Below are 9,150 nucleotides of genomic sequence, written 5' to 3'. Positions count from 1 at the left end.
AATAACATTGTAGATGAACCAATGCTACACTTCATATTATTTTCCTTTGTAATGGAACAAAAAATGTATAGAAAAAATTCATTCAATTTTATCATTATCCTTGTCTATTAGTTATAAAATCATCCTTGTCTATAGAATATAAGCCAACACAAATTCTAGAGGTCCCATCTATTGCACCATTGAAGTCGCCCTTATGGCTACACTCACATAATTGGACGCACATAATTTAAAGCCGTAATAGCATATTTATTTGTTACAACTAATCACACACACATTGGCATTATGCATAACAATGGTCATTGGATTCTATCACAAATCAAAGGGTGTGAGGGTAGGATGTAGGGTGGATCAACATCACTATCATTTCATTCTACCTCATCAGTTGTATGACTATTTGCAATTTTAGGGTTACTTAATATGACATATACTCAAATGCATCATGTTCTTTTGAATTTTTGTTTCCACAAATTTCATAGTGACTTATGATTGGTAGGTTTGAACAACATCTCTATCCCTATTGTTTGAGTATTTACATTCCTTGCATCATCATACATATATCATCTCAACTCCTTGAAATTTCCCTCCAACTCCGCTAACTCCTCAATTCTTTATGTTAACATATGTTGTTAGGTCCCTATACTACTAGTGTAACCCCTTATTTTTATTAGTGCAACCACATTATTGTATTATTATGCCCAGATAGTCCCCATGTTGATATCATTATGCCCCATAGAAGACCACTATTGTTATTGTTGTGCCCCTACAATATTATTGTTATGTAGGCTCTGGTTGTATTGGGACCCCTTAACTCCTATATATATAAAGGAGGTCTTGTCATTTGTATCATCTAATAATTTTTCATTTGTGTAATGTAAAGGAGGTTTCCCCCTCAGAGAGGCTGATTTTGAAGTCCTTGATCTATATTTTCTATATTTTTGTGAGTTGGCTTCATAACATTTGGTATCAGAGCTTTGGATTCTAGGGTTTTGCTGCTCCAAACAGGTCATCATGGAATTTTTGCTATAACTTTTTCTCTACGAAGTCTCATAAGTGAAAAAAAAAAACCATTTGATCTGAAATCGTTATGAACCTCGGGTCTGAGTTTTAGATCTTGTCTCGATATATTTTCGTAGATATGATCTGAGGAAGTTAGGGTTTTTACAAGCTCCAGAATTCCATCTCAAACATGTCATCATGGAATTTTCTCTATAATACTTTTTCTACGAAGTTTCAAACTCTGAAATTAAAACCCATTTGAGCCGAAATCTTGGTGAATCTCGGGCTTGAATTTCAGATCTTGTTTCACTATATTTTCAGAGATACAGTCCAAGACATTTAGGGTTTCTGCAGGCTCCTGAATTACATCTCAAACAGGTGACCTTGGGAAAATCGTCATAACTTTCTGTCTAAGCATCAGATTGAAATTTCATAAGAAGCGATAGAAAGAGGACGGACTACAAATTTATGTGTATTGTTTTCCGGTCCGAAGGTCGAAACAGTGACACGTGGCACTTCGTACAAGTTTGGTTTACTGAAAAAGTATATAATCAGGTCATCTTGGGAGATTGGGCATAAATATTTCTTGGAGAATCCAATTTCGATCAGACTAATGGCATTGGAAAGAGGACGCAGAGGGCTACTGTAAGTTTCAAGTTTAGACCTTGGAGATCTGAAATTTCAGAGATACAAAAGATTCAAGATCGAGCTGCTAAAAGAAAGAAAAATAATGACTCGAATCACGAAATAGAAACACCTAGTAAGCAAAATTGGATGGATGATTTGAAGAATGTGATCGAAGCTAAGCTAAATAGTTTTATATGTGTCATGGAAGCTAATATCGATGTTATGGAAGCAGATTTGAAGAAAGGCATGAAAGATTTGAAGAAATACATGGAAGGTTTGAAGGAAGGTGGGACAAAGCTGCTACAAGAAAGACCTCCTAATGACAAAAAGGTAGTAGAGGAAACTCATGATGAGAAAAAAATAAATGTTAATCATGATTTCATAGAATATAACCCACCATATTCCAAAGATCGATATGAGGAAGTTTGATGGCAAGGATCCCATAACATGCATACTACAGATGGAGAAATATTTTGATCTACATGATGTGCAACTGTTACAAAAGGTACGTATTGCATCTTTATATTTAGAACCAAATTAATTTTTATTGTATAAAGGGACCTGTTCTCGTAAACCACTTGCCACCTAGTCAATTTTCATGGAGGAAATGATAGCACATTATGAGGATACAAAGAATAACACCTTCTTTAGCCAATTGATAAATCCCAAACAAAAGGGTTCAATGGCAGAGCACATTGAGGAATTCCAAAAATTGAATATAAGGGTAAATGATATTCCAGAGAAGCAAAGGATTGATGTCTTCATAGGGACTTTAAAGGATAACATTCAACATGAGGTTCATCTTTGGGAACCTGATTCATTGGAGAAGGCATTCAGGTTGGCAAGAAAAATTATGGCAACAAGAAATCCTACCACTCACAATTATAAATATGGAAGTGTTGTTGCTCCTAGCCTTCCACAACCTACAAGGTTGACACCACAACAATTGGAAGAAAAAGGAGAAAATGGCCTTTGTTATAGTTGTGATAGCAAATACACTAAAGGCCATAAGTGTGTTGAGAAGAAATTATTTTACATTGATTGTGAAGAAGAGGAAGAAAAAGATCAAGAAACGTTAAAAGAAGAGGATATACACCAGGAACCAACCCCAGAGAAAGAAGAAATGAATCCGACCATATCTTGTAATGCATTGGCAGGAATTACTACTCCTCAAACTCTCAAGATAGAAGGACATATCAAGAAGAAAAAGGATAACCTCATTTTTGCGCAGAATCAAATGAAACAATAGGCAGATCAACATCGCAGTGAAAGAAGTTTTGACATAGGCGACTGGGTATTTTTACGACTACAACCATACAAAAAAATGTCCTTTAAGAAAGCTAAGAAGGATAATAAATTATCACCAAAGTACTATGGTCCTTATAAAGCGCTGCAAAACATTGGTACAAATTGGAGCTTCCTGCATCTTCCCGAGTGCCCCCAGTTTTCCATGTTTCATGCTTAAATAAGGTTATAGGTGACACGGTCCCAGTTCAAACAATATTGTCGGAACTTGAAAAGGAAGGAAAAATCATATTTGAACCTGAAGCAATCATGGAAATAAGAACCCGATAGATATGAAATCGATCAATTTTAGAGTATCTCATCAAGTGGAAGAATTTACCCGCTGAAGATTCCACATGGGAGGATGAGAATTTTATACAAAAGCGTCCATAACTACTCAAGAATTGAGGGCAACACTTTTTGAAGGAGAGGGGCATGTTATGTCCCTATACTACTAGTGTAACCCCTTATTTTTATTAGTGCAACCTCCTTATTGTATTATTGTGCCCATATAATCCCCATGTTGTTATTATTATGCCCCATAGAAGCCCACTATTGTTATTGTTGTGCCCCTACAATATTATTATTATGTAGGCTCTGGTTGTATTGGGACCCCTTAGACTCCTATATATCGAAATGATGTCTTGCCATTTGTATCATCTAAGAATTTGTTCATTTGTGTAATGTAAAGGAGGTTGCCCCCTCGAAGAGGCTGACTTTGAAGTCGTTGATCTATCTTTTCTATCTTTTTGTGAGCTGGTTACATAACATATGTTTTTAATATTCCTCTCTTTAAAGGCCAACCAAAGCTCCATTCCATGATTCTCTCATCTTTAGCAATGATCCACATTCTAAATGCATTTTATGACTATATCTTGTTATAAGGGACTCTTAACTAGTGTAGTTCCTTTTATTTCTCCTTGCCAATATCTTTCTATAATATCTCCATCCTCTTGATATTGTGTTTATCATTCACTTTCATGATCTGTTGCCTCTATCATCATAGATCTTCTAGGTAGCCTATGTCAAGGACCCCACCACCCTCTCCTCCAATCATTCCACCCTCAACACATGGATTATGGTTCCATCTCAACAAATATTAGGAGCATACTTCTCCACCATCAACATCTTAATCCACATAGGTATCTCCTTAATCAACTTCCATTTGTCCCTTTCATGAAAATCTCTAATGCATTGTTTAATGATTTGATGTTATTTCACTGCAAATTTCAAAGCATAACATTTTATAACACCTTTAAACCAAAAATCAACTGCTTAGATCAAATCATGATCATATGGTTGGATGTTTAACAAATTCTTCACAATTCACTCGAACCAAAGTCTTAGTAAATTTGTTCAATGGCCTCAAGGAATTTTTTTAAAAGCTCCAAGAAAGTCTTCAAATGTTTTTTATTTGATGGAGTGTTTCTACACTATAAAGTAATATCTCATTTCAATAACTAGCCATAAAGATAAATGCATAAAAATAAAACATAACTCTAAAGATATTTAGTGACATGTTTCTTATTTTATAACATATCAATGAACTACTGTAATCTCAATAATTAGCCCAGGAGATAAGTACATAAATAAAATTAGCTAGGAAAAATAAGTAACTAGGCCAGAATTCCACAGAGAAGAAATTGGCATTGAAGTGTTTCTGCAACATAGATCAATTTGAAAGAAGTGTTCTTATAATGTATTGTTTTGTCCATTTCAACAACTAGAGACAAAATAAGGGTCTTTAGACACTTGACCAACTAGAAAGGAGCATAGTTGTTCAACTACTTAGGCACAATAAAGAAGAGATAACTCCATAACAACATTGTTGCTAGTTTAGCGTGTCAAGAAAAGTTTCCATGTATTCTATCTATAGTTATCAAAATCAAAATAAAAGAGTTTTTGGTACATTCTAGAAACAAGTATTGTGAATTAAAGCCGACAACCCTTTTTTTATCAATAAAAGTTCATCGTCTATGTTAAAAAAAAAAAAAAATCTTGTGAATTACATGTATTATAGATGAGCTAGCATGTCAAACCGATATATATATATATATATCCATCCTATTTTAGCTCACTTAATTAAGTCATTAGCTCAAAAGATCTGAAAGACCTCTCAAGTTTGATATAGTTAAGGCCAAACATCCATCTAATAAGAGTGCTAATAAGAGCCATTCAGAGACTAAAATGGAGTTGTGTCTCCTCTTTCTTTATACTACCTCTAGTTTGATATAATGTGAGCTTCTAGTGTGGCCTTCTTTACAAATGAGATCCATTGTATATTAGTAGTATACCTAAAGACCATATTAAGGAGTTTTGTTTTCTCTTTATTATATCTTTGGTTATTGACATGATATGAGTTTCTAAAGAAGATTGCCTTACAAAGAGTCCATGTAGAATTAGAGACTTGGGAAGGTTCATTAAATATGAAGGTTTAACTCTCAATTTATTAACATTACATGAGCTTCTAGGGTGGCCTACCTTCCAAAGATATTTGTTGTAAGAGTTAGAGACTACTTAAAGACTTATTGGGGTTATGTGTCTCTTTATACCAACCCTAGTTACCAAAATGGGATTGGTCAGTACATTATAAAAACACTCTGTCAAATAATTTGTGACTTCAAACAAATAGATAGAAGAATGCCACAACATGTCAAAATGAATGAAAACTTCATGTTTCCCATACTACATGCATAACATAAACAAGTATGAATGGAGGGATGGAGTATGTAGGCAGTTTCTTCTAAATTGAATGTGGCCTACATTAGTCGTATCTCTTTGCTTGCTCTATCACTTGCTTGGTTGAGGGGCATTATGCATTTGCTCGACCAAAGGGAGAGGAAGCAAGCTAAAGAAATGAAGTATAAAGCTAACAACTAGTATAATATAACTAGAGAGTTTATTTGTTGTTTCTTCAGTTTCTTTTAGTTGACTCCATAGAAAGGTTGTTCTAGGCTCAACATGCAAACAACGCTATAGAATTTAATTTATGTGCATACTTTGTTTTTTGGATTTCAACTCTCTAAAATTTTATCACATCATGGATTTTACCGATTGAATAAATATGTCGATGAATAACTTTTTGGTTGCTCAATTAGTAAGGTTACCACTAAAATCTAGCCATTCAATTAAGGAACTTTAATCATTCAATCAAATGAAGAAAGAAAAATGTATTCAAAAACATATTAAATCAATAAAAATTGAACTTCCAATTACTCAATTAACTACAAAATATATTTAATCACTCAACAAAAAAAATTAATCAAAATTTAAATAAAAAAGAATGTATCCAACATCAATAACACAACATAGGGGTGGGGTGTAACTACAATTGCACAAAACTCTTTGAAACACCACAACAAATGTTTTCATCTTTAACAACAATGTATAAAAAAAAAATGAAACCAATAACATAAAACATGTGATATTTTAAGTGAAAAAAAATAAAAAAAATATAAAATATATATATATATATCAAACAATATATAGTAAGGTTACCATTAACTTCTAGCCATTCAATTAAAGAATTTTAATCATTCAATCAAATAAAGAAAGAAAAATGTATTTAAAAACATATTAAATCAATAAAAATTAAATTTCAAATTACTCAATTAACTACAAAATATATTTAATCACTCAACCAAAATAAACTAATCAAAATTTAATTTAAATTAAAAACAATGTATCCAATAATACAGAGGTGGGATGTAACTACAATGGCCCAAAACTCTCTTAAACACCCTAAAACAAGAAAATGAGACTAATAACATAAAATATGTAATATTTTAAGTGGAATATATATATATATATAACAAACAATATATATATATATCAAACAATTTGTACAAGTTACTATTAATTTCTAACGATTCAGTTAAGGAACTTTAATCATTCAATCAAATGAAAAAAAAATGTATTTAAAAACATATTAAATTTATAAAAATTGAACTTCCAATTACTCAATTAATTACGAAATATATTTAATCACTCAACCAAAAAACTAATCAAAATTAAATAAAAAACAATGTATCCCAGATAAATAATACAGAGATAAGTGTAATTACAATTGCTCAAAACTCTTTTAAACACCATTAAAAAAATGTTTTCATCTTTGACCGCGTATACTACCACAATATGTATAAAAAAGAAAATAAGACCAATAACATAAAATATTGTAAAATATAATTAAAATATATATATATATATCAACCGTGTTGCAAGTTAGTGCTAAAGATGGCAGCAAATTAGGCCAGCTACTAGCGTTTTTTTGGGAAAACATATTAAACTTCGATTGTGATGGAACAAAAAGTTTTATGTTCAATAATCTACTCTTTATAAAGAGTTGTTTCCCATTATAGTTCGATCATTTATTACGTTCAATAATTCATTCTTTTAAAATTATTTTGTTCGCACACTTAAGTCCAGCCCCTTAGCGTGAGTTGTACATCATGTTTAAATAAATCATTTTAAAAATCAATGATATAATTATCTAAGTTTGAAGTTTATAGAGAAGGCTTTTGATGGCCACACCTTCAAAAGTTTTACTTTTGATTAGTTACATTAAAAGCAATCACAAATATTTATGGCTTTCATTTGTCTTATTACATAGTTGAATACAAAAGAAAAGACTCACATTGACAAAATAAGAAATAAATAATTGATTGTGGCTTCTATCCACTTGGGTGAGGTAACCATAACCAATGGCCCTCCTTACATCACATCAAAGTTCTACATCCCACATTGAAATCTTAACCTAAAATATGACAATGGGTTGTTCTCCAGATTGCTCTCGAGTATGCCTTATCCCCATAATCTGACGACATTGAAGGCTCACTTTATTGAAACCAAACTAGCTAGGTTGGAAAAATGGAAGTGGTTTTATGAAATTGTATAATGTTTTGTTGAAGAATTTATTTATTAAAAAACGAGAGACCTTTTCCTGTCAATCAATCAAGGGGTAAATTATAAAACCTAATATTGTAGCTAGGACTAATTTGGGTGTCAATAATGAAAAAGTATGTAAAGTTGAGGGGGCCCAACTTCTGAACCAAAAGCCAATTCATTATTATTAGTATTGGCAAAGTAGGTAAGCACTCTCCTGAAACAATGTCCCCAAGTAAGCGATAACCACATACTCTTTGCTTCAGTGGTTCAATAATTTTGGATAAAAGAATCTCACCTACCATGATTTTAACATTGTTGGGGTTTTAAAAATAGACAAAATGTTTCACAAAATCTATTCTTTTCAATGCAAGAAGCCCACGTGGACAAATTTTAGACTTTAGAATATTTTAAAACATGAATGAATGAATGAGGGAGGATGCTTCCCAACCTCCCAAAAAGATTATAAAGGTCAAAGTTGAATGACCAAGGAAAATGTAGTTGAAGTATTCAGTTACGTGAAAGTAAACTTAATTATTGATATGGAAATTGGTTGTATTATGGTTTAGTAGTGGGCATCGGATAATAATTTCAATTTAAAATTTGGAAAATGTAATGGTAAAGGAAGCATTCAATGTGTTTTAAAATTAGTTTATTGCGCAAATTTAATAGATTAATTAAATTTGAGTTTATATTAGTGTTGTAGTGTATTTGTTCTACATTTTTTGGAGGGTTGGTTTAATTTGTCCATAATTGATAGAGATTTTTTGGAATTACAAGTTTGAGTTGTAAACTCTCTATAATTTGGGTGTCTAGGGTGTTGAATTTATATATGTAGTCAAAAACCCGCTTTAAATGACAAATATTAAGACTCGGTCAAAAATAAATTGGACGGATTCTGGCCAAAAACTCCAAAATGTAGCATTTTTAGACAACACCTATATTAATAGGATATATTGTTATTTGACTTTGATATGATACACTTTGAGCGGGTTTAATGGTTAAGAACTTATGTTTTTGTAAAAGGTTAAAATTTCAAACTAGGAGGGAGATAGAGTATGTATACCTACTTTACCAGTCAAATTGTTGTGCAGAAATGTGTCTCTTATCCAAAAAACGAGGGGATTTGGTGTCAAATCACCGCAAAGATGCATGTCCCTTGTCTTAAAAACAAGGGTGTCTCATAAACCAATGTAGTGGCAGGTCACTTGTTCTAAAAATAGAGGGTTCTCATACACCAATTTAGTGTCTGAATTGGTCGTGACCTTAACATTAGATTATTATTATTATTACAAAATTGGAGTATTGAAACCATGATCTATAATGAATAATGAGAATAATATCAAATTAGACTAATGAAAC

Source organism: Pinus tabuliformis, chromosome 8, assembly GCF_031772625.1.
Source record: "Pinus tabuliformis cultivar Carrire ecotype Pingquan chromosome 8, CPIR1, whole genome shotgun sequence".
Taxonomy (NCBI): domain Eukaryota; kingdom Viridiplantae; phylum Streptophyta; class Pinopsida; order Pinales; family Pinaceae; genus Pinus; species Pinus tabuliformis.
This window is presented reverse-complemented; position numbering follows the sequence as displayed.